Below are 25,376 nucleotides of genomic sequence, written 5' to 3'. Positions count from 1 at the left end.
ACCTGCTGACCACCGATTTGCTGTGCTCACCTTGTGACCACTGACCTGCGATGCTAGCAAAGCATCTCATGACAGTAGTAAAAGAGACATGCCTGTCATGGAACTCTTTGGATGGATGCTCTTTGTTCCAAGATGGTATATACCCACTCTGTACAGCCCGCCTCTTCAGGGCGCTTCCTTCATGGTGGGAAAGTCCTCCTGGGCTATAGTTCTCAAACCTGGCTCATAATAAACTCACTCCAGTTTCAATTTTTAGATTGATTATGTATTATTTGCCTTGACAAAATAAAATTTTCTAACCCAGAAAACCTCTCCACAAAGGCAGAAGAGAAAGAAAACAATTTTATTAAATAAGCATAAAACCAGAATGTGATATGCATCACAGGCAACCTGTTAAGAGATTGCAAAGGCAGAAAGAAATTTTACCCCTTATATAGCCAAGCAGATATGACCCATTACATACATGTCCTTGAGATAAACCAGAACTAGTCCTCAAGTAAGAGGACTGGATAGCACCATTTGTCAAACAGAGTTGATCTTAAATTTATCTGGTAATTGGGGTCACCATCTGTCTTAGTTAATTGATTTTATACAAAGGAAATATAAACTTCTCCTATCTTTATGACAAGAAGTAGTTTTACAGCTCAATTCCAGACACCTGCCAAAGTGATACTCCTGTCTCCCACAGAAACTGGGAGACAGGCGATCTCCCTTGATGTTTACCTTTCAAGGAAATGGCTCCCAGGTCCTTGAGAAAGACATGCCTGGGTCATAAAGCTGACAAGAGGCTTATTCAGGTTCTAAAAAAGATTTATGAACATATATTTCAAAGAGACAGAGAAAGAACTTACAAGTTTTCTAAAGTAAATACTCTAAGAAAAGGAAGGGGAGAAAATTCTCTTCCCTTATTTTCAGCAAGGGGAATTCAGCTCCTCGTTTTTAATTTGTATTTACCTTTAAGGCCCCTAAGCAGGAAACGAATAGCAAGTTCCAAGGTGAGGGTCGCCATCGTCCAGCTAGCTGGTCTTTTATCTCGTGCACCGAGAGGACCTGAGGGTGTGATTTAGACTAGAGTGAGGGCGGACAGACAGAGCAAGGCAGGGTGTGCCGTGGGGTGGCAGGGGTGGATTCAGTCTTTATGGGGCTCTTTGTGGCTAACAAAGAGGTTGAGGTTTGGGAGATGTGGGGCTAAGACTAAACTGGATAGCCAAATTGGGTTTCTGAAGATTCAGTATTAAGATTTCTATAGTCAGAGAGCAAACTTAGTGGGACTCAGACAACCCCTGCTTTCTATTTTAACCCCCCACATCACAGGTTGAAACCCCTCAGTGAGAGGAATTTGGACGAAGCTGAAGTTGGATGTAGGTGCTCAGTGGGTGTTATTCTGACATCTGTATGGGAAGACAGTGCTCACTGCCCAGTGGGAAGCCTGGATCCCATGGCCCAAGTCTTTCATTGAGGGACACCAGCTTCCACTGGGCCTGGCTCTGTCCCAGCTCAGCAGCCTCAGGCTCTCCTCTCAGGCCATCCGGTTTCCTCAGGCTTCTGAATGTTGCAGGTGCTGAGGGCCCAGCTGGAATCTGGGAGTGGCAGGAGGAAGAAAGCCTGCTTTTAGTGTCTAATCCTCTCTTTCTGTGTTCTCTTCCTCTACCCTCAGGCAACACCTGTGCTTCCTAGAAAAGACACTCTCATCTTTCAGGTTGTTTTTCCTAGCTCCTGCTCCTTTCACTTGGGTTTTTTTGTTCTTTCTCCTCAGAGACAAGAGAGAGAAAGACAGGAAAACACACTCACACACACAGGGACACACGCACACAGAATGTGAGAGAGACAGACTCATTCAACGGTTTTCCTGGTGATCCAGGACGGTCTTATATTTTTCTCATATGCGGTTGAAGATCCACATCAGACTCACGTGAGCAGATGCAGGGGAGGGATAAATTCTCCCCTACCCTTCTATGTTCTTCTGGCTGGTCTAAGGATTAAATTGACATGTCACAGATCAACAGGAGAAATTCCAGTTTAATTTCATACATACGAGGGTTCCCCAAGAATATGGGGGCCCAAGGACAAATCAGGCAGTTGAGGCTTATACGCCTTCTTGAGTTAACGAGAAGGGGATAGTGGTTTGGGACTTCAAAAGGGAAAGCAAGTCACATGCAGATGGAAAAGCAAATATTTGGTAAACAAATGTTTGCTGGGCCGTGTAGAGACAATGGGATACAGAGCAGACTGCTCTCTAGGCCCTGCCAAGTCTCCCCCATGACCTGTAGCCCATATTCTCTATAGATATCTCTGGTGATAGCTGTATTCCAGGAGCAGGCCCTTTATCTAAATTCTTTTAGGTAGTTAAGGGGGTAAATAACAAGAAAAACTTCCTGAGTCTTCTCTTAGGAATCAGTCTAAATTAATCTTTATGCCAAGGAGACACATTTTGAGGTGGCAAATTATGCTCCCCTACAGTCCCACCTTTAAAACTTCTCCAAGAAGTTCTCAGTCCAGAAGCCGAATTGGTAGATTGTTCCATCTCACTGAACCAGTCTCTTAATCCTGACAGTAGGTCAGTTTGGTTAAACTCATTTTGGAAGGCGGTGATGCAGGTGGACTCCTAAAGTTAGCCCTATAAGGTGCAAGCAATTAAATATTTAATAAGAGGCATTTCTATAGAAACAAAATAATAAAATTGTTAATGGTTAGAACAAATGATAAGCCAGTTGAGCCTAGGGGCAGCCAGTCAAAAAGATTTCTAGATGTCATGGTTGAAACATCTTTTGCAGTTTGAAACATCTCTGATGATATCATTAGGTGTTTGAGTAAACTTTCGGAGTGGTTTACACAGCAGCAGGCACAAAGATTGTTTAAACATGGGCTATTATGCTGGTCTCTCTTAAGTTCATATCAAGTTGTTCAGCTTAGTTTGCAAGGCTTCAGGAAAAGGGCAGCTTTAGTTCTCAATGATTCTGAGTCAAAAGTGAGAGAAAAATTAGAAACATTAGTTTGGAGAGTTGTAGCCAAATATTTGAGGAAACTAGAAGAATTCAGGATTCAGTCCAGTTTACAGGTGAAAAACATAACCTCAAAGACAATGAACAGAACTAGAATCTAATATCCACAAGTGCGTATTATCATTTCTACTGAAATTATTTTTTCTAACTAAAATCACCCCAATTTTTTATCAAAGATAGCCAAGTTAAGACTAACTTACTTGAAAATAAGTCTAGTTTTAATAAGCTTGGCCTGATTGTTTACACAAATGCAGCAAGAATAGCAATTGATCATATAGCCTCTTTTAAATCTGCTTTGGTGGAACTTTTCATGAGGCATCTCCAGATTGAACTTTTAACCACCTCTTGAGGCTAAGAAACCAAGCCAATGTTTACCACCAAACTATGCCTTTAGATTTGGGTTAATTCCTCTCTTCTTGAGGTCCCCCAAATATCCCGAGGTTTCTGCACCTGCCAAAAAGTGACCTTCATTACTCACCTGGTAAAGCTGCTGGGAACCCTGTAAGCAAAAAAAATTTTTTTCCCAAGGCCAACTTTTCCAAGGGGACTTTATTGGCTTCCATAAAGTCAGTCTTAGTTCCTTAAAGCTGTCTGGTTATATCTGAGTCTATGTATGTTTCTCTCAAACATGACATTCCAGTCAAAGCCTTGATAGTATAACCAGTGTTTCCAATTGCGTCCTGTTACAAGAACAGATTCTTAGTGAACTTATCTAAATAAGTTTATTGTCATGAAAATAAGAATACTTACTAAGAGTTTCCAAATTCTGGAGGGATTAGGTAAGGAGAAAAAGAGAAATATTTCGATTCTGCTTACAAAGGTATAATTTAACAAATTGCTGTAGGTCATTGTTGGCTTAGGAGAAAAAACATTTCCTTGTATCTGGAAAAGATAAAAGAAAAAAAGATTAAAGAACCAGTAAGATTTCAAATAAAAAACCATAAAAGTTATAATCATCTTTGTTAGTTCATTTAGTCCCATGTAATTAATTCTTGCTGACCTTGATCTTTTGTTAGCAGTTTTATGAAGCCATCAGTTTCTTTGTTAGTGTTCTGCAAATCCTTACCCAGTTCAATGGTATGATCTGAAAGTTATTTGAAACTGGCATTCTAGAGTACTTAATATGAATCCCTTTGAAGATGAAGCATATTTGCAAAAGCATCAGAGTAAAACAATAACTGCCTGTAAATTACACAAGACAAAAAGGCATGGTTAAATCTGATTACAATGCAATTGACAAGGAAATTTGGCTATTTCTGTAACACACATTTTAAGATAGTGACTAGAATTATGACTGATAACGTTATACCAGGACATAGCAAATTTTTGGAATTTCATAGAATTTTTAGAACACTTATATTAATAGCATTTGCCCATGAAATGTAACTTACGGTGGTTTATCATCACTTACTTGACAATGCTTCCCATGTAATTTAACATGCCAAATAAGCCTGATTAATTTAATATCTTCCTTTTTACAAAAAGAGAGACAAAATCCTTTGAAATGTTCCAAAGGCCCTTTGGAACATTTAAAAGTTAGTTGTGGTCAAAAAGACTTCATTTAGAATTTGATTATGGGAAGTTTGTAAAAAATATCAAACGATTTTAAAACACTTGGTCAAATAGAATCATAGGTCACTGTGAAACAATACTTAGTTATCCATTTAACCATGATGATAATTAAAGACTTCTCGGGCAAATCCAGAATGTTAAATAGTTGTAAGTAAAACTTAGCTCTTGTAATGAAAGACTTGATAAAATAGCATAGGAAATTATTTTGATAAAACATGAAATCCATGCTTTTTAGGCAGACCACTCAAAGATAAAGAAAAACCTTTCACAATCTCTTCAACAAGGGCACACCAAAAAGCCAAGAAAACTTTGTCCTTTTAAGAGAGAGAAAACAAAATTCTAATTTTGCACCAGCTTACTTTTAATATTAAAACTCATTTACTCAATTAAATTCTTTCTAATCATAGCCAGTTTGACCATGCATAAAACTCTTTTCTCAAGGTTCCTTTTCCATAAACTTTCTATAACTTCTCTTTTTACATTCAGATATTGTCCTATGCTTATCCTCTCTTTAGGACAAAATTATTTTCTTTTCCCTTAACAAAACACATTTCCATTCCTTAAGCCCCTTTTTTTTTTTTTATCATAAATACATTTTATTTTCCTTACATACAAAGATGTTTCCCTTATTACTTCAGTAGTTTAAATTGCACATATTAATTAGAATTTTTAACTCTTAGAAACTTTAATTTCTAGTGAAAACTAAGAAATAAGCAGTTGTGAACTGTTTGTTATACCAATATATATTTTTTGATTGACAAATTTATGAATACATTTCATAATTTCTAGAAACATGTTTCTCCATAGTACAATCTTTCAGTAAAGCACAAGACATTTACTAAGAGATCCAAATTTATCTTTTAGTTGCTCTGTAATAAGAAACCAAAAGTAGCTAAACCTATGTTTAGTAATTAAAGTTCATTATTTTATCTTATTTGGAAGTGATCTAGATATTTAATGAATTTCCATAATTTAATTTATGAAAATTCTAAGGTTTCTAGTTACCAAAAAGATTTTAAAGCTATTTTTAAGCACATATATCATAACACATAATTATTGCAAAAAGAACACCTAAACATTTACCTTATTTATGTTTATTTAAATCATTTTTTCTTGACAATTATGTTTAGATAGCCTACAATAAGTTCATTAGACATTAGAAAAAGTCAGCTGTCATTCCTATCATTCTAAGCTATTATATACACATTTGTTTGCTGAAAAATTTTGTAACAGAAATAACATGAACTTATTTGACTTTTGGTAAACCTAGGTAGAATTAAAAGTTTTATATTTAATGCTGATAACTCTAAAGACATATCTATTTTAGTTAAACCAAACTTAAATTAGCTTTAATATTGAATATTTTCCTAGATCATGTGAACCTGAAAAACATTTAGATTGGTTTCTATTATATTTCTGAGAACTTTTAGGAACACTTAGAGTGCTTATTCGTTTTTAAGTAGAACTCTGTCAATACAAATAATCCATAACCAACCTATAAATAAAAATTGGGGTGAGTTTATTATGAGCCAGAGTGAGGATTATAACCTGGGAAGGCCTTAGAAGGTGTTCAGAGAAACGTAGGTTTCAGTACAGTCTTATATCTTTTCAGAACAAAGAACATACATTAAACACACGTAGGATACATTTTCATCAAAATTTGAAAGAGGTCTTCAGTTGCAAGTTAGCAGATCAATATGATCTTGATGTCGGGAAAGGGACTAATCTGGGCGTTATCAATAGGGCGTAGGAGGGGAAATATGCATTCTTATCCTAAGAGAGTGCTTTATAAAAAGAGTTTATAGGTTAAGCAGATGTACAATGTATGTTTGATAGGCTGTAAGTCGGGCTTTTTAGTTCAAGCTGAATCAGTTTTGAACTCAAATAGTTACCCCATATACCTCAATATGTCAGAATTTCTTATCTCAGCTCTTCTAAATTACCTTTAGTAATACTACCCAGAGGTTGGAAAGTATCACACATTTACAACATGCATATATAGATATACATACAGACAGACACAAAGAGAGATCTCATGGTTTTCATTTTAAAATTTTCCTTAAGTTAGACTTTTGGGCAGGGGGCTTCTACTGCAGTTTACACTTTTAGAGGTTTCTTTTCCACCTCTTTTTTCCCCTTCAGTCAGAGGAATTGGGGATGGTCTAGATAGAGTCCCTGCAGGCACAGGGAAAGAACGTAAATTACTTTAAGGGGGACTTTGGGTTGTCTGTATCTGGTCTCATAGAGATTTGCAAAACAAAGACAGCTGTTTTCAAGTCCTAGCCTGAATATCAAGAGACTGACCCGCCCATCCAACTAAACTTGCTTCTTTATATCAGGGAGATTTCCAACTAAGATGTAAATTAAAGGGTCTGTGTTCTAGAACTTTAGGACAGTTATTTAGACTGAGAGCTCTCTAAAAAAATTTTCTTTTCAATTTAGAAATTTTTCCAATTTAAAACATCATCATCTGCCATTGACAAATAGGATCTTCTCAATAGTGACTCAAACCAATAAGCCTTTTTACAGCTTAACCATGGACACAAGAGGCATCCCCAAGGGAGAGTACAAAGGATGCAGCCCTCAGAAGACCCAAGGAGTTTACTCCCAGAGTTAGCCTGAGAAAGCAAATGTGGTAATTATGAGGGGCCCTGTTTTTAAACAGCTGTTCCAAAACACAGGGTATCATGTATTTCCCCCCTCTTGAATAGAACAGGGTGACTTGCCCAGACAAAAGTTCATCAAATTATTCTAGATTCTCTAAGCTCATATCCACAGCCTATTCTGCTGCTTACCAGATGCATGTGTATCCTCTGGCTGGCAGAGACCAGAGGGAATATTTTCACTGGTCATAAAGACAAACATAGAGCAAGATGAGAGAGAAACCTCATCGTGTTGTTCTTATATGCACATTAACAACTTTAGCTAAGTCTTGAGTCTCTTGGAGTCAAACCAATACCTAAGAGGGATATGCCCCTGGGTTGGAGATTACATGATGTTTTTATGGTGTATCCCCTTGCACAGAAATTTTCTTGAGGTTGGTGGGTGACCTAGTGTCCATCTAACTTGTTCTGTGACCAATTATCCTAGCACAAGTGCCTTTTTTTTTCTGCTTTATCTCCCCCAACCACCCCTGTACACAGTTGTATATCTCAGTTGCAGGTCCTTCTAGTGCACAAGTGCCTTCTTGAGGTGGTGAACACCTTAAAGACTTTTAAATGCTTGACCCATGCCCACGACTTTTGTGGCTTTGGTTTCCAAGATGTCCCTTAGCAACAGTGTTATGACAAACAATACAATAGACAGAGACAAAGACAAAAGAAAACAATGACTATCTCTGGTAGGAATGGGATCAACAGAAAACCAGAGTATTCATTCCAAGTCTTTACCAGAGTCACTTATTCCAAAGAAACTAGCTCCACAAATATTTTCTCCTTCTACTCTAAATTGAGAGAGGAAAAAAAGACTGACCACTCTCATTTCCAAGAGACCCTGCAGACAGAGATCCAGGAGGCCGATGCAGTAAGAATGCTCACTTTCTGCTGGCTCTTGTTAGGGGTCCCAGGATCGTTCAGCTGTAGCAGTACTGGAGTAAGCAGCATTTAACCCCTTAGGCTAATCCTGCAGACTATGCCAATTGTTGGGGAGGAAGAAATTTTCCTCTACCCCTCTAGGTTCTTCTGGCTGGCCTAAGAATGGAGTTGACATGTCACAGATTAACAGGAGAAAATCCAATTTAATTTTGTACGTATGGGCATTCCACAAGAACATGAGGATCCAAGGACAAATCAGGCAGTTGAGGCTTATATACCTTCTTGAACTAAAAAGAAGGGGATAGTGGTTCAGGACTTCAAAAGGCAGGAAGGCAATTCACATGCAGATGGAAAAACAAATGTTTGGTGAACAAATGTTTGCTGGGCCATGCAGAGACAACGGGATACAGAGCAGACTGCTCTCTAGGCCCTGCCAAGTCTCTCCCAGCACCCCTAGCCCAAATTCTTTGTAGGTATCACTGGTGATAGCTCTATTCTTGGAACCGGCCCTTTACCTAAATTCTTCTAGGCAGTTAAGAGGGAAATAACAAGAAAAGCTTCCTGAGTCTTCTGTTTCTTAAAAATAATTAACCTAAATTAATGCTTGTGCCAAAGAGGTATATCCTAGGGGGGCAAATTTTACTCCCCTACAGAGGATAAAAATGCAGATTCTTTGACCTTGTATGCTTCCAGAACTGGAAACTCTGGGGGGGGGGGGGTGGTGGGTCCAGGAAGCTGCGTTTCTAACCAGCACCCCTCCATGCTTCCTACATTGGCGGGAGCTTGAGAAAGGGGCTCCTCTAGAGACAGTCTGCATAGGGAAAGGGCACTGTCCTCTGAATCAGAAAGGCAGGACTGCCACTTACTGTGTGGGTGACATTGGACAAACCTCCCAACCTCCCTCTGTCAAAGAGAGAGAACTCCTCAGCAGTTTGGGGAGGGTTTCATGAGAAAACGTATGCACAAATGGTCTTAAAACTGCAAAGTAGTATAGTAAAAACAGAAGTAGCATAGCACTGTTTCTGCTTGGGAATCTTCTGGGCCTTTAAGCATCCTTACGTTTGGAAAATACCGAGTCCCCTAAAGCATCAAGCTCTCTTTCTCCCCTAGCTGGGTCCACTGCCAGGTCTTCCTTTTAAAGACGTTCAGAGGAGGCTCCAAAGGGAATTCCAGGACCAACCCGCTCTGCGCGGGGAAGTGCATGAGGCTGCCTCCCAGCCTGTGCATGCTTGGACCCATGCGCTACCCAGTGATGTCATCTACACCTCGCCCAGGTAGGAGGGAGTTGCATCAGCTTCCTCCACTAGGGGCACCATTGAGGTCTAGTGCCCAGGTTCCTCTAGCATGGCTGCCCATGTTCCTCCGGGGTCTCATTTAATGTCCAAATGAACAACTTACATGATATGAGGAAGTAAAGTACACAACCAGGTACTCATTGGTCCTGTCTTCAAGAATGTGCTGATCTTCCCAGTGGGATTCCAGACTTGTTGAGGGCTGGGTTGAATATTCTCATTTCTATTTAATGCTAAATTGGCACTCAGTTAATTCTTGCTGAATTGAAAAGCTTTTAGCATCCTGGTTTTCTCAGATCTGGCCCTGCGGGGATCAAATACGATTAATTTTTAAATAATAATAACAATAATAAATTATTAAGAACTTACTATAAGCACTTACTATAGTCAGACGCCAAACCTAAGTGGGTTATCTATGAATTATCTCCTTTCATCCTCCCTACAATTTATAAGCAGGTACTTTCACAGCTTAATCTACTGATGAGGAAGTGGAAGCTTCTAGCAGCTAAATCAAGTGCCCAAAGTCACACAGCTGTCAGTAACGGGCTGGGGTCAGACCCCAGTCAGTCCCTTCCCCTGATTCTTTTTCCCCTGAACTAATCAGTACTCCTTTATAAAGTCAGATGCTGTAGCAATGGCTGCTGCCCTCTCTTCCAGCCCGTCCAGAGGAATTATGGTAAGAAGGAGGGTGGGATTTTGTAGGGAATAGTGTCGTCTATGTGTATGACTTTGGTTTCATTTATTTATGTATTCATGCTTTGGGGTTTATTTTTTTAACCATTTTCAAAAAACAGCCACAAACTCCATGTGATTTGATCTCCACATCAGCCTGGCGAGCTGGTCAGGAAAAATGTTGCTGCATTTTCTTTGAGGAAAGAGACTCGGAGAAGCTATGATTTGCTCGAGGACAGTGGGCTGGGAAGTGATGGGGTTGGGCCTGGAACAAGAGATTGCCCACTCCTGTCCCAGGAAAGGCAAAGAGAGCCAGAGCCCAGAGGGGGACTCGCCGGGGCGGGGGCCGGCTCCGCTGGATCTGCCCGCAGACTGGCTACCACTGCAGCCGATTTGGAGACGAGGCAGGTTTGGGAGAACTCATGTTCAAATTACTGCTAAGAAAGAGAGGATCTTGGAAGCTGATTTTAAGATCCTATTTCTGACTTGGAATGACTAAACCAGCAGCCACAACAATCACAACACAAAAACTTCCCAAAATAAAAAGAATCAAACCCTGCAAACCGGAAGCCTTCTCTGGGGAAAAACAGGCATGCACGGGTCATGTCATGAGTGAGGATGTGGTCATACCTTCCTGCCCCAGCCCGGGGCTGACTCCTGAGATGTGGGCCAACGTGATGGGCAGGGAGCGGAGCCGGCTGTGGTGACAATGATGAAGACAATGGGCTACCAGAAACTGAGGGGTTTATGTTGGGAGAACATCCCAGCTTTGGGGAGGAGGGCTGGAACCTTGGCTAGATGGCTCAGCTGAGGTGCCGGGGCCACGGCAGCTCTTGGGACCAAGAAATGATGTTGCTGAGAAAATGCCCCAGGGCTCCTGGTGCGCATGCTCCCGTGGCTTTGGCTGGATGACTCAAGACTTGAAAACACTAGGCTAGAACACATCTGTGGGCCCCTCTCAGAGAACTGATTATTCTAGCTCCTTCAAAACCTCCCAGGTATGGGTTGAAGTTTGGGACTTGTGATCACTGGGTACTGGCACAAGGTCTTTGGTCTTGGAAATTGAGAAAGTGAATATACAAATGGACAATGGCTGGAATAGATATAAAAACAGAACTCTGACCCACAATCCGCAGTAACCAGCACAGGAAGCCGGCCTGCTTTCTCTAAGTCAGCCAGCACTTCTCTAGCAACCTGTCCGGGAGGCCAAACAACAACCCCTGTAACAATCGGCCCCAAATGGCCAGGATTTGATTAGTAACTGATGGCTTCCCTAATTTTTGTCCCTGCCTCCAACTTAGGATCTGCCAGAGAAAGCCAAATGTGTACCCCTAACCAATCACACAAGATGTCCCCTACCTAGTGAGGCTACCTCCGGCTTCCCCACACAAACAGCCTCCCAGCAGGTCACACCTGAGCCTTCCCCTTTCTTTCATTATGAAGCTTTCCCAGTCCTCTGCCTGCCTTTGAGTCTCTGCCAAATCGCAAGCGATGGTGGCTGACTCCCTGCAGTAGCAGCTCTGAATAAGTAGCCTTTGCTGGTTCTCATTAGAGTGGTCTTCATTTATTTCCACAAAAGCATGCATCTGACCTATAAAGAACCCTAAAACAAAGTGGGCAGGGCCAGCTCAGAGGGCTCCTGCCTCAGCACTCCTTCCAGCTTCCCTCAACTCCTGGACTTGGAGCAAGGGGTGGGGGGACACAAGCCTTGGGGGATAATTTCAGGGCCTCTGTCCTAGGCTGGTGGCAGTGAGACAGGAGGAAGTTTCACAAGAGCAGGGAATTTCAGAGAGCAAGGTCCCCCTGAAAGCCAGCTGCTGGGTCAAGGGTCCCCGGAACGTGGCAAACAAGCATGTGTGGCTGCCCTCTTATAGAACCACAGCACAATGATCAAAATCAGGTCGTTCACATGATATGCTTATCTAACTTACGGACCTTATACCGATTTTTCCATTTGTCCCAGCGATGCCCTTTGGAACGAAAGCGAATCCAAGAGCACGCGTTACATTCAGTTGTCATCTCTGTTCAGTCTCCTGTCATCTGGAACGGGCGACGTCTTTCTTTGCACTTCATGACATTGACACTTTTGAAGGGTGCGGGATGGGGGTTCTGGAGAAAGTCCCTCACTTTCTGTCTGGTGTTTGCTTGTGATTAGATTCAGGTTTGTACCTTGGCAGGGGCCCCAGGGGTGAGGCTGAGCTCCCCTCAGTGCCTCAGGGAGCCGCCTTCGGTGTCCACGTGTGACTTCCTGTGTGGCCTGAGTGGAAGCTGTGCCCCAGGTGCTGCCGGCATCCTGGTGAAGAGAGCTCAGTCCAGAGGGCAGCTGTGCCCCAGGAGGCTTCTTGTCATTGCTATCTCAATCAACAGCCAACCCAGGTCAGCGTCAGGTTTTTTGGTGAAAACAGTGACCTATTAATGGGCATAGTGTAATTTAGAAATGAGCTCTCATTTCTGAGATTAAAGGTGTTCAAGATGTGTGGCTAAAATATTTTAGAGAGCATTTCCCATACTTCTGTAAACAGGACGATGCCCTAGTCATCCTGTATCCAGCCTGGGTCACTGGTGGATTCTGGTGGCCTAATGCTGTCTTGGCTTTTGGCTTGAATGAATACTTTGTGCTGGGTAGGTCAGAGGACCTATAAGAATGGAGAACTGGAACTTTCTTGAGCCTACTGAATAGGGTATATGAACATTTTTTTTGTCCTTGCTTGTTAATAAACAAGTTCAGTTAAAAAAAGTCTGTACATGTATGAGCCAAAAGTTGGTCTTGAACTTGTTTTCATCCTAACCTGGTGGCAAGAGGCTGGGTGGAGTTGCCTGTCACCATCTTCAGACTTACTCCCCAGACTTATCTCTCAGATCAGTTTGCAGTTGAGGGAAATTTCTTCAGTACTGTCACTGAGCATTTAAGAAAGCCCACGAACCCTGTATTTATTTATTTATTTACTGAGGAAGATTGGCCCTGAGCTAACACCTGTGCCAGTCTTCCTCTATTTTGTATGTGGGTTGCCACCACGGCATGGCTGATGCATGGTGTAGGTCTGTACCCGGGATCTGAAACTGCAAACCTTGGCCACTGAAGTGGAGTGTGCCAAAATTAACCACTACGCCAGGGGGCTGGCCCTCACATACCCCTCTTTTAAGTTCGTGTGAGGGACTCTTGGATGTCTCATGCCATCCTGCATTTGCAAACAGAACACACAGCAAGTCCTCCTCAGAATATAAAGCTGTGATTCTTCAACTCATTTACATATCGGCGTTCCCCCGGACCTTTTTAAAAATCCTGATGCCCAGGCCACTCTTTGGACCTGTGGAATCAGAATGTCTGTGGATGGGGCCTGGGCGTCAGGATTCTCCAAAGCTCCTGGGTGATGATCAGGCGTGGTCAGGGTTGAGAACTGCTGGAGGAAGGATCCTGGGCCCACAGGTGAGTAAACAGCTGGGACCTACCCTCCTGCCACTTTAGAGAGCAGGACCCATGAGGGGGCCAGGAGGACACTGGAATGTTCTTCTAGGGTTGGACACCAGGCAGGCCCGGGATCTGGTTGTGCCGTGGATGCCACCTCGCTAGCTCATCATTTTTGAGTTATCTCCTTCCCTCCTCTCAACCTCTTGGAAAGGTCCAGGTGTGAGCAATGGAGGGAGGCATAGCTTTGACCAAGAAGGCCTGGTTTGGGATTTGGGGTGAGGTTTGGCCCCCAGTACTGGCCAAATTTAGTCCTCACACACCTGCCTTAGCGGCAGATAGCTGCTCCTGCCCACGGTGGGAGGAAGGTGCTCGTGTGAAGAGGCCACGTTGAACGGTCTCTGGAAACTCCCTCTGGAAGGTTTTTGTCTCATGTTCAGTTCCCAAACCTTCCCCTCCCTTCCCACCCTGGTTGCTGGCCTGTGGTGGGGCTGTGGTGGCCCAGTGCTTCAGCACCCTCTGCCCTCCTCCCTTGGGGACACTGGGAAGGGAACGGACATCTGTGCTCTGGCGCAACTATTTTCCAGGGAAAAGCTATGGGGATGTTACTTCTGCCTGGCTCCCAGGGCAGCAGGGGGCCTGAAAAAACAAACACAGGAATGGCTCCCTTCAGTTCTCAGGAGGAGGCCGGCAGGCACTGGCGTTTCAGTTCTAGCTCCCTTGCTCCAGTATTACTGGCTTTTGCACTTCAGGGACGACACCGATGGAGACTCGTTGGCAGTGTAGACTCCCTGAGAGTGGTCAGCCTGAAGGAGCTGCTTGAAGAGGCAGGAGGGGCCGCTCTGGGAGAGGGAGTGACGGGGACAACCTTATATGGGGGTCAGGGGGCCCAGTGCTGGCCAGGGAGGGAAGATGTCTGCAGGATGAGGGCCTCGAGCAAAGGTCCGGGCCTGTGGTTGAAGGGCAGGATGCCTGAGGCCAGCGGGCTGATGGTGGAGAGTGGCAGCCCTGTGGCTAGGCCGGTGTCCTGTAGCCCCAAGGCCACGTCCTGATCTTATCCACTAAAGAGACCACCATGGACCACTCTCACCTCAGACCGGGACCAAGTTCTGGTGGGACCCTGGGCGCTGTGCTGGCTGGGTAACCAAATGCACTCAGGGGGCCTCGAGAGGCCAAGAGCTTCTCTGGGAAGATGAGAAGCATTGTCATCAGAAGGGGCTGCTCTGCATCTCTGACCACGTGCAGAGCAGAGCCCCAGGCTTGTTGGTGCACATGTCAGCTCCCTCCCCCTGGACTGATTCCTATTTCCCAGCCACCACCCAGAACCCAGGATTCTCAAGAGCCCTATTGCTCAGACTTCTCAGCTCGCTCTGCCCAATCTGAGCATCCAGTTATTAAAAGTTCATCACCGTGAGAACCAGGCCTCTGAGGAGCACAGAACTGACCAGACCGGGGAGAGGTGTCACTCACAGTTGGGCCTGCGGTCCCCTGGCAACTGGGAGAGGGCCTAGAAACGGTCAGGAGACAGAGGCCAGGCAGGTGGCCTCCACCCCATTCCACACCAGGTGGCATGTGTGGCAGGAACAGGATCTGGATCTGGGAACAGGGTTTGGAGTTCAGAGGTGCTCCTGCATTGGCACCCTGGCTCTCTTCTTCACTAGCTGTGTGACAGGCTCGCTGCCCCTCAATCTCCCATCACCTCGTAAGGTGAGCGGGTACCACTCAAGGGCATGGAGGGTTGAGACTTTAAACAGAATGATGCGTGTTGTGTATTGAACCCAGTGCCTGGAGCACGGGATGGGCTTCATAGACATCAGTCCCCTTTGTCTCCTTCCGTGGGAACTGTGCTGACGGCGGAGCTGATCATGAGGAAGTCGAGAGCTAAGTCATCAGAGCCAGGGGTTTGTGGGTATGGCCTGCTTCCTTTGAGATCCATCCCCCAAGGTCAGGCCGAGCACAAGGACCATTCCAGCTGGCACCCAGGCATACCCCAGGGAAGGGGAAATGGGACCCATTTCTCCAGCTTGGACTTCCCCCAATGCCCTCCCACCTTACTCATTCACTTCACTTCCATAGATGTCACTAGCTTCCAGGAACATGGACCAGTTTCCTGGCCTCTGAGCTATCCTTCCCACCATGGTGCCTGGCCCTAGATGTCTTTGCACAGCCAGTAAGCAGCTCCTGCAGGTCCCAGCCTGACCTGGGAGAGGGGCCTGGCAGGAATAAGGTCAGAGGCCTGGCAAGGCTGACTCGACACTGAGCCAGTAGCCTGGGGCTCCCTAAATTCCCTCTGACTGCAGTAGGCTGGTCCCAGCACCCAGGGTGGGGCTGTGCCCACGGAGGGGGGCCAAGGGCCCTGGCTGCCAAGGCTGGGAACGGGCAGGCCGTTACTCGGCCCTCCTAGGATAAACAGAGCTGTTTCTAGGTGGGTTTCACCCCGTGCGAGCCAGCTCCCTTGGTACCTCGCATCCTCACACCTCGGGCTGGTTCTCACAGCCAAGCATCAGAGTTGGGGCTGCTCTGTAGCAGCTGCTGATGTTTCCTAAGTGCTTTACGTTGTGCATAGCACTTTTTGAAATGCTAGTTTCATCCTAAAACAACCCTGGAGAGATAGTATTATTGTCCCCATTTCACAGAGGAGAAAACAGAGGCACAGAGAAGTTAGGAGTTGTGCCCAAGGCCACTAACTAGTAGAGAGTCATACTCACCTTTGCACTTTAACTCCTTGAACTCAGCAGGTGATTAACAAATGTTTGCTGGGCTCCACTGATTTAGCGAATGATATTGCTCGTGTGTCCCCTGCCCTCGCTCACCAGCACCTCCATTTGAGGCTGGCTGCTCAAGATCAGTGGTGCAGACCCTCCTCCTGGGGCAGGGTGTGGGCTGTGCTTCGGTCCAGCTCCCAGCACCCGAGTCTGGGGCCCAGCGCTGCCCCTGGGGTGTGCAGAGGCTTGAGGAGGGTGGGTTTGCAGAAGGCCTCTCAGCTGCCCCACCTGGGAAGACCTTTTCCCTCTGGCCTCATTCCACTTGGCTGGAGCAGCAAAGCAATTAACTTCTTGATGGAATGTGATAGGCTCATCGCCCCCTCCGCCCGGAGTGGAATGTCGGTTGGAAGAAGAGAACGATGGACACGCCTGCCCCCTCTGCGGTACGCACTGTTCAGGATGCACTGTTCTGTTGCTGCAGGCTGGGGAGTCAGGTGACAGTTTTGGTCTTGTTGGAGATGTTTGTCATCTTTCTTTGTATTTTTAGTCTTCTGAGAATGTGGACGGCCAAGCAATAAATGTTGCCCATTGCCTCTCGGCGGAGTTCTTAGCTGCCGCCTCCACCCCCGCACAGGTGAGCTACACCGTGTCCCGGCACTGAGCTGGCCGCTGGCCTCCTATGGGGCGGGGGGTCTGGGACCAGAGGGCCTCAGTCGGAATCTCAGCTCCAGCACGGACTGCCTGCGTGTGTTAGTTCCCACAAAACTTGGTTTAGAACAACAGCGACGTACTGTCTCACAGGTTGGGAGGCCGAGAGTCCCAGATCACGGTGTCGGCAGGCCGTGCTCCCTCTGACGGCTCTCGAGGAGGATCCTTCTTGGCCTCTTCGGGCTTCTGGTGTTGCCAGCAATCCTTGGTGTCCCTGGGCATACAGGGGGGCCACTGCACTCACACAGCTGTCTGCTCCTCCTGTGTCTTCATGTTGTCTTCCCTCTGTGTGTATCTGCCTCTGTGTCCAAATTTCTCCTTTTTATGAATAACACTGGAGTAGACCCCATCCTAATGACCTCATTTTAACTTGATTGCCTCTGTAAAGACCCCGCTTCCAACTAAGGTCACATTCTGAGGTCCTGGGGATTAAGCCTCCAACGTATCCTTTTTTTTGCTGGGGAGATGCAATTCAACCCATAACGCCCTGTTACCTTTGACACGTTACCTGCATACCTCAGTTTCTTTATCTGCAAAACGGGGCTGCTCACACATCATAATACTTATCTCATAGGGCTGTTGGGATGACTAGATAAGTCAGTATGCGCATGAAGTGCTTGGAACAGAGTTAGGCACGTAGTCGACGCTCCCGGAGTGGGAGCAGCTGTGACCATGACCCTCTTCTCGCAGTTGCAGGGCTGCAGGCTCTGGGAGGTTAGGACGCTCGCCGAGGGTTTGAAGCCGGATTAGGAACCCAATCCCTCCAATGCCTGGAAAGAAAGCCGCGCAGCCATGATTCAGGTAAGAGACCTTGGCTGCCCTGTTTGTTTCTCAGGCATTGTTCTGAGAAGCAGATCAGGCTGAGTTAGTGGGGGAATGTGTACATTTAAAAAAAGTAGTTGGAAGTCTGCCAGGTACACTCTGGAAATGGATCCAGGCTAACAGAGTTCTGGGTAGAGACACCTAGAACAAATAATTGCGATTTGTTATCAAGGCATCATCACTTTGTGACCATTTTTCATTAAGTATGTAATGTGTACTCGCTGTACTTTTGTTAGTTTTTTACTTAGCAATACTTTTTAAGACAGATGGAATCCGGATAAATTTCACCCTAGTCCCGTTCCCAAAGTGTCAGCATTATTGACGCCTCTCCTTTGCTGAACCGCTTAGTCAGATCAAGGCTTAGCCGTCCCAAGGGTAATGGGGTGATACACCGCAGACTCCGGGGGTGAGAACAGATAATGCTGGTTGCCGAGACCAAGTCCAGGGAGAACTGACGTTTGATGGCTCTGCTTTGTGGAAGGAATTGTCCTGTGCCGAGGACCTTAGTGTTGGTCATTGGTTAACCAGCATGTCGTTTGTGGTAAATTGATGTTCATTTGTTTTTGACTGTATTACTGTCCTTTTCCTCCATGTGAGTTCTTAGGGCCCAGAACAGTGCTGGGCTTGGAGCAGGTGCTCAAAAACATGTGAGTGAAATGAATGAATGAATGAATGGGGATTCCAACCCAGACCTTGGTCTTCTGTGAGCTTGGTGAGTGGAAATTGGAGTCTGATCGCCCTGGTTGACCTGACTGGATGCTGGGGCTTAGACCCGGGAAGCTCAGCTGTTCCGTGAGGCCCATTCTGTTCTAGCCAGGCAACCTTGGCTTCCCCTCTGTCTTTCTCATTAACTGTCCTCTCTGAGTCGGCCTTGGAAGCTTTTCACTCCCTTGCTTGTTCTCCCTGCAGGAGCCAAAGACACAGCCCGGAGAATGTGAGCGGTGAAACTCCTCAGGCAGTGGTTCTCAACCTGGCAGGCGACACATTAGAACCACCGGGGAGCTGAAAAAGTTTGCACTGGCCCCACCCCAGCCCACTGGAGGTCTAATTGGTGAAGAGTGGGCCTGGGCATCAGTCTTTGTTAAAAGCTTCTCGTGTGTGGCCAGAGTTGAGAACCACTGGAATTCTCTCCTCAAATTTCTTCAACATCAATCATTTCGGGGGCTGGTTAAACACCAGCTGTTTGGCTCTCCCCTAGTTTCTGATTCAGTGGTCTGAGGTGAGGGCTCAGAATCTTCTTCTTCTTTTCTTTTGGTGAGGAAGATTGGTCTTGAGCTAACGTCTGTTGCCAATCTTGCTCTTTTTGCTTGAGGAAGATTGTCTCTGAGCTAACATCCGTGCCAATCTTCCTCCATTTTGTATGTGGGATGCTGCCACAGTGTGGCTTGATGAGCAGTGTGGAGATCCGTGCCTGGGATCCAAACCCACAAACCCTGGGCTGCTGAAGCGGAGTGCACCAACTTAACCACCACACTGCCGGGCTGGCCCCAGAATCTGCACTTTTAATGTGCTCCCAGGACATGCTGCGGCTGTTGGTCTGGGCAGCGCTTTGAGAACTGCTGCCTTCCGGGCTAGCTCATGACTGCCCTGATTCTCCCCAAGCCACAGGGTTTTCTGCTTTCTGCCCCCACAGTCCTGGCTCTTCCCTCTGCACTGCTCTGCTCTTGGCTGAGCTCTGGGCTACCCCTGACAGGGTGTAGAAAAAAATTGTTTTTATTTACTTTTTTTAAGCCCAAAAGAGATTGGAGTGCTTCAAAAGGCATTCCATCTGAGAGGGAAACGACTCCCCAAATGGGCAACTAAACACATCGCAGTGGACATACTTGGAGGTGGTGGGGGTCAGGCTCTGGACCTGAGAGGCACGCTCGTGGGCGAGTTGTTTGCTGTCTCTAGGAATTGGCTAGCCCTGGGGGGTCAGCAAGACCCCAGATGTCAAAGCAGCAGTACACGGCCGCGGTTAATGAAGACATGGGTAACAAGCCGGTTCGCAGAGAAACGGGGAGTGGCTCTGAGCAGAGCAGACATGGCAGCGGTGTTCCCTGCAGATCTATTTTCAATCTCTCTTAAAAACACTGTCTCGTCCATAAAATATGCATTGGTGTGTAACTGCCTTTGTCCTCTAGGTTCAGCCAGTGTCTCCCACGCCAGGTTGGCGGGTGTGACCGTCATCTACTCTTTCCTTTCTGGAGTGTCCCTTGGTCACAGTTCCTGGACCAAGGCTAGCAGCAGCAGTGTGCAGGCGCTGGCCTCCCCCAGGCCCAGGGTGTAAACACAATAGCTTGAGCAGTGTCGGGTGAGGTGGGGTGATGTGGTGACCACACTGAATGTCATTTCCTGTGAGAGTTGGAGTGCTAGCCCATGACAGGACATTGAGGAACATGGATTCTCCCTTGTGATTAGCTTCAGCAGAGGCCCTCATTCCAGCTGTCAAAGTATGCTGAGCCTGCCCGTGACTGCCTGCCCTGGGGCCGTGAGGGTTTGGAAGACGACAACTCCAAGTCAGGGCTCTGCCTGAAGTGGGCACGGCTGTTGGAGGGCCAGCAGGATACCGCACTGAGACAGGGTTTCCGTGAGGCTGGGTCTTACATAACGTGACACACGGATGAGAAGGCAGTGGGTGTATCTGGGGCCCTGCAGGGTGACTCAAGCACCATCAATGCTTTCCAGAAGCATGGGGCTCAGGCGTCAGCTGAGCAAAATTTTCTACATTACTAAGAGATTACTAGAATTAGAAGTATTAGAATGAGTAGAAAGCACAGACATGTCTCATGATTCAAAAAACGAACAGCCTGGAAACCGGACGATATTCTGGGAGCCGGGTATATATTCAGGTGGGAAGTGGTGCGGGTTGGGCGTGGGTGGCCAGAAAGGCCATTGGACCCACGACTTGTAGTCACAGAAGGCTGCAGAGGGTGGCTTAGAAGTTGTAGCTCCACACGAGCTATGCAGACAGTCGCTGAGTTTTGTTGAATCACTTCTTTTCTAAATGTCAACACTTAAAACACAACCCGGTGCCTGTCACTCCGTTTTGGCATGGGTCTCTGCAACTTTTAATACACTCGGAGCTTCTTTTCAATTTTTTCACATTTTTTGCAGTGGCTGGGGTCTCTCTCCTTGCCGGTTGGAGCCCTGCCACGTGCCAGCTGGAAGCTGTGATCACTGGTTAACCAGTAGCGGTGGGGAGCTGGGCGGGGCTCTCAGGGGAGCTAGAATGAAGCATAGCAAGTCATTAAAAAAAGCAAAAACAAAAACCCGACACACACACCTCAAGAGTCCTAGGATAGGGGCTACATTTTTTTTAAACCACTTGTATTATGAGTGTAAAGTCAAATCATAATTCAGTTATTTATAATTTTTACTTCTACCAGGAGCCGGGAGGGGCCAGTGGGATATGGGTTAGAAGAGCTGGTGGAGCTGGTGGGCAGTCGGAGGCCAGGAGGAGGACCGGTGATGTGCAGGACAGGCAGGCTGGCCGCTGGGAGGTGGGTGATGGCTGAGGGTTGGCTCTGGTAATAGGCACTGGTTGGGACCCAAAAGGTGTTGTCTGATGGTCTTTCTAGCGCCTCTTCCCCTGGAGCCTGAAGGGTTAAACCTAGCAGCAGCTCTGGTCGTGATGAGCCCTGCAGACCCTCCGCCTCCCACAGCTTCGGTCTGGAGTTCTCTTTCGGCACGGGGTGGGGGGGTTCTAAGCACCATGCCGGCTGTCGCAGATGGCAGCATCTCTCAGCTCCAGGTGCACAATAAAGGCACCGTACCTAAGACTGATTTGATTGTGTGCATGACATCATCTTGATTTGGGTTCTTCTCTGTCAGTTTGGACCAGACTGGGAAGCAATTGGGACTGTTGGCAAGCAAAATCCTCGTTCCTACCTTCGCGGGTGGACGTGTGAGCTGGTTCTCAGCAGCGGGATAATAGCAGGATGAGTAATCATTGTGTTACTTATTGACACAGAATAAAGACCAAATCTCTGCCGTGAGGAACTTCCCCCTGTTTCCGGTTCTAAGGAAAAGGAATTTCTCTTTACCTTTCCCACGGAGCAGAGAGTGCGGCTCCACCTCTGTGAGTGGCCTGTTGGTGCCCTGTGACGTTGGTTTCTAGGACTTTTCTCCTAGACAGGCTCTGTCCCCAGCACTGGCATGTCCCAGGCCCAGAACGTGGAAGGGCAAGGTGGATGGAAGTGGTGGCTCCCATTACATGCAAGGGAGACAGCGGGCCTGCAGTCAGAGCAGGTGGGGCCTGCCTGGAGCCTCCTGAGCCCCACGGCAGAGGGAAGGTTTGGTGTGTGGATGGAGGAGCACGGCAGTGGAGAGCTTTGGGGCATTCAGTACTGGATTGGGACTGTGCACCCTTGGGAGGGAGACTAAGCATGAAACGGGACCAGCTTCCAGCTCCCCTCCCAATCATGCTCTGGGCCCTGTGGGCAGGTAGGGGTGACAGTGGGCAGTGGGCATTAGTGTCATGGTCTCCTGGAATTCCCATCCCCTCCCAGTATCTCTCACTGAAAACCAAGGTGGAGAGAAGGAACTGAAAAGAAAAGCAAAAGGCTGGAAAGGAAAAGCCTTTCCATAACGAAGATTGAACTTTCTCTGAATTGAAAAGGAAAATAAATCTCTTCTGTAGATCTCAAAATCTCCATGCGTACTCCTTCTATGCCACACTTTCTAGACAACCTTAGCCCTCAGGTGTGAAGGAAATTGTGGCATTCCAAACCATACTCATGTGGAGCCATTTCCTGTGCTTCTGCTTAGAATCATAGAGCACAAACTGTGAGAAGTGGAAGGAATCTTCGAGCTTGTGGAAGGCTGAATAATGGTCCCCTAAATATGCCCACGTCCTAATCCTGGGACCTATGGTTGTTACCTTATATGGCAAAAGGGCTTTTCCAGATGTGATTAAGGTGAGGATTTTCAGGTGGAGAGATTGTCCTGGAGTATTTGGTGATGCGATGATGGAAGCAGGAGGAGAAAGGCCATGTGATGTGGGGCTCCAGTCAAGGAGTGAGGACAACCTCTAGAAGCTGGAAAAGGTGAGAACACGGATTTTCCCCTGGAGCCTTCAGAAGGAAGTCAGCACTGCCAACACCTTAGCCCACTAAGACCCATGTCGGGCCTCTGACCTTCAGAACTGTAAGAGAATTAATTGGTGTTGTTTTAAGCTACTGTTTGTGGTAATTTGTTACAGCAGCAACAGGAAACTGATACAGCATTTTCCTTTTTATGGGGTCTGATTGCTAAATTGATCCTACGGGTTTGATGACCATATTTTCTTGAATCAAAACTAAGGACTCTGATCTGACAAGAATGAGTGACTTTATGGGGATAATATGATGGAGGCCGCCCCATAAAACCAGGGACAAATAGTCCTTGTTCCAAACACATGATGGAGTGGCCAACGCACACTCTCCTCCTCTCCTCCAAGCTCCTTTCTCACCTTCCCCACACTCTGACCTCCACACCGCAAGGAAGGAACAGGGGTCAGAGCCTCGCCACAAGGGTTTTCAGAGCATGCTGTTCATTTCCGAACGAGAACAGACTTTGGAAAGGCCTCCTGGGTCTAAAAAATGAACTCATTGCTTCAATCCTTGCAATAAACATCCTGGATGACTTTCACCTCAAACCTCAGAGGATTTCGAGATGCTGCAGAACATTCTGTGCCTTGTCTATTTCCCATCAGTTGGTGGAGAAATCGAACCAAATGTACTGGTTACGGCAGGAGGAGGCCAGTGTAGACCATGGGTGGGGAGTGGAGGATGCAGGAAAAGTAGCCATTGCTCTGTAAACACTACCGCAGACCTGCGATCTTCTGGGTGACTATTGGGTCTGAGGCATTAGTTCTTGAAAAGAATATTCAAGCAATTCGTGCGGCTCTGTGATGGAATTTTCCCACAGAAATAAGTGAGATTAGGTAAATTCCTCTTTATGGATCACAAGATCAGCAGTTACACTTCAGCATAGCCAAAAGCAGATTGCACGATTTCATTTCCTCTCTTTGGCTAGAATAAGCTGTGGTCTGCCCTTTGCTATTTAGTGAATAGGATCTCAACAAAGGCAGGTCAGCTGGGACTGATGTGTTTGGTTGACCAGAGCGAGAGTGTGGAGAGGACTGAGTTATTGGCATGCTCTTCATGCTGGGATGATGACGGTATTTGGTGAGATTGTCCTGCTGGGGTGATAACACCCTTGAAACTTAGTTGGCTTGACCCAAAATGATTGAAAAGCTCACTTTTCAATCTTACCATGTCAAAATTATGCAAGAAAAACAGATATTTCCCCTTCAACTGGTCCTTGGAAAGAGAACAAACATGGATACAATGTAGTATTTACCCTTTGCCCAACAAACTCCATTTTGGGAGCATTCAGAGCTTCCACAAAAACACTACCATCATGAAGTTATACACATCATTAAATTAACACAGCTTACCCCGTGGCGGTCCCCCTCAGTGCCCAGACCTCAGTTTGCTCTTCTTTAAACTGGGGGATGAATTTGACCACCTGAAGTTTCCGTCTATCTCTAACATTGTATTTTTCTCAGATTTTTTTTTTACCTAATCTGAGTTGTGACCCCTGAGAGTTATCTTCCTGTTAGCAAAAGGATAGAACTGGGGCCAATGGACTCTTGACTTTGAGCCACTTGCTCTGGGTACGTAATTCCTAAGATTTCTCTAAAAGAGTTTCTGTATCTGCCTTTTCACCTGTAATAACCTCAGTATTTGAATAAATGAGACAGAAAGTGTTATCAAGATTATTAACATGGATTTTTGAGGATATTGGAAAAATGTTCTTTTCCACCCGCCAACAGGGGGATCCATTTTACACCTCTGCCTAAACTAGGCAACTCGACCTGACATATAGGCAAGAGGACCTGGAGAGCCAGAGGGTCCAGGTCCAGGCCCCATGCCCTTTGGTCCTGGCCAAGTCCTTGCCTGCCCCCCACTTGGCTTCCTGTTCATATCAAGGAGGACACTGGACTGAGAGGTCTTTAAAGCCCCGTCTGCCTGGACAGCAGGGGTTTGAATCATAGGTGGGGAGGCGGCGGCCGCCTCAGCTGCATCAGCTGCATCCTCTCTAACTCCACGGGGGAAGCTCACGAGAGGCAGAGAGGAGCATCTGCGTCACCTTTGGGCCTGCTGGGGCGCGCGCAAGAGAGATTTGTCTTGTACAGACCTCCCAGGGCAGAATCTCCATTTCTGGAGTACAAACTATTCAGTTAGGAAAATTCCACAAACTGTAGTAAAGATTTGGAAAATCACCCCCTTCTTTCACTTAATCAAAAATCATATAAGACTGGGAGGGGGGTGGGGGTGATGCATATGCTTAACCTTCTTTCATCCCAGACGGGTTCCTTGGGGGAAACATCAACTATCCCACTGGCTAATGACCAAAAGGCCTCCTTTTCTCTCTAATGCAGCCATGGTCGGGCAAAACACACACCACTTTAAAACCACCTCTCAGCTGGAAGTACATAAGTTTCAGCGAGTCACAAAAAAATAGGGAAACTTACAGAGAATTTCCTCGGCCACTTCCCCATCTGAGTGATCACGTCCCCGCCACGACAGCCTGGGGGTGCTCCCCTGTGAGGAGAGAAAGGTGTGTCCACAGCACCCAGCTGGAGAGAGAGTGACACAAGCCTGATTAGGAAATCCCTGGACGATGATGAGGATATA

At 46.4% G+C, this 25,376-nt stretch overlaps 1 protein-coding gene and 1 long non-coding RNA gene across 8 annotated transcripts in view; one reads left to right on the top strand and one right to left on the bottom strand.

Annotated features, from left to right (window-relative positions):
* Positions 1-320: 320 nt before the first annotated feature.
* Positions 321-25,353, bottom strand: LOC138917807 (uncharacterized). 6 transcript variants are annotated; one of them, XR_011426262.1, is made up of 6 exons: positions 25,214-25,353; positions 16,186-20,918; positions 9,506-9,703; positions 4,003-4,184; positions 2,467-3,884; positions 321-1,580 (listed from the first exon to the last, which is right to left on the bottom strand). It is a non-coding gene; the product is annotated as an uncharacterized lncRNA (long non-coding RNA). The 6 variants fall into 6 exon arrangements; XR_011426264.1 differs by lacking the exon at positions 25,214-25,353 and having other exon boundaries at positions 321-800; positions 955-3,884; positions 16,186-17,746; XR_011426267.1 differs by lacking the exon at positions 25,214-25,353 and having other exon boundaries at positions 321-1,050; positions 1,415-3,884; positions 16,186-17,746.
* Positions 16,651-25,376, top strand: part of IL1R2 (interleukin 1 receptor type 2) — a 36,604-nt gene continuing 27,878 nt past the window's right edge. The window contains exons 1-2 of one of the 2 annotated variants that reach the window (XM_023618377.2): positions 16,651-16,816; positions 17,581-17,691. The gene's annotated coding sequence lies outside the window, so the exon portion shown is untranslated. Of the gene's footprint in view, positions 16,817-16,877; positions 16,984-17,580; positions 17,692-25,376 lie in introns of those variants that run through there. The other variant, XM_070234720.1, reaches the window with a different exon arrangement.

Source organism: Equus caballus, chromosome 15, assembly GCF_041296265.1.
Source record: "Equus caballus isolate H_3958 breed thoroughbred chromosome 15, TB-T2T, whole genome shotgun sequence".
In the NCBI taxonomy this organism is placed as follows: domain Eukaryota; kingdom Metazoa; phylum Chordata; class Mammalia; order Perissodactyla; family Equidae; genus Equus; species Equus caballus.
This window is presented reverse-complemented; position numbering and strand designations above follow the sequence as displayed.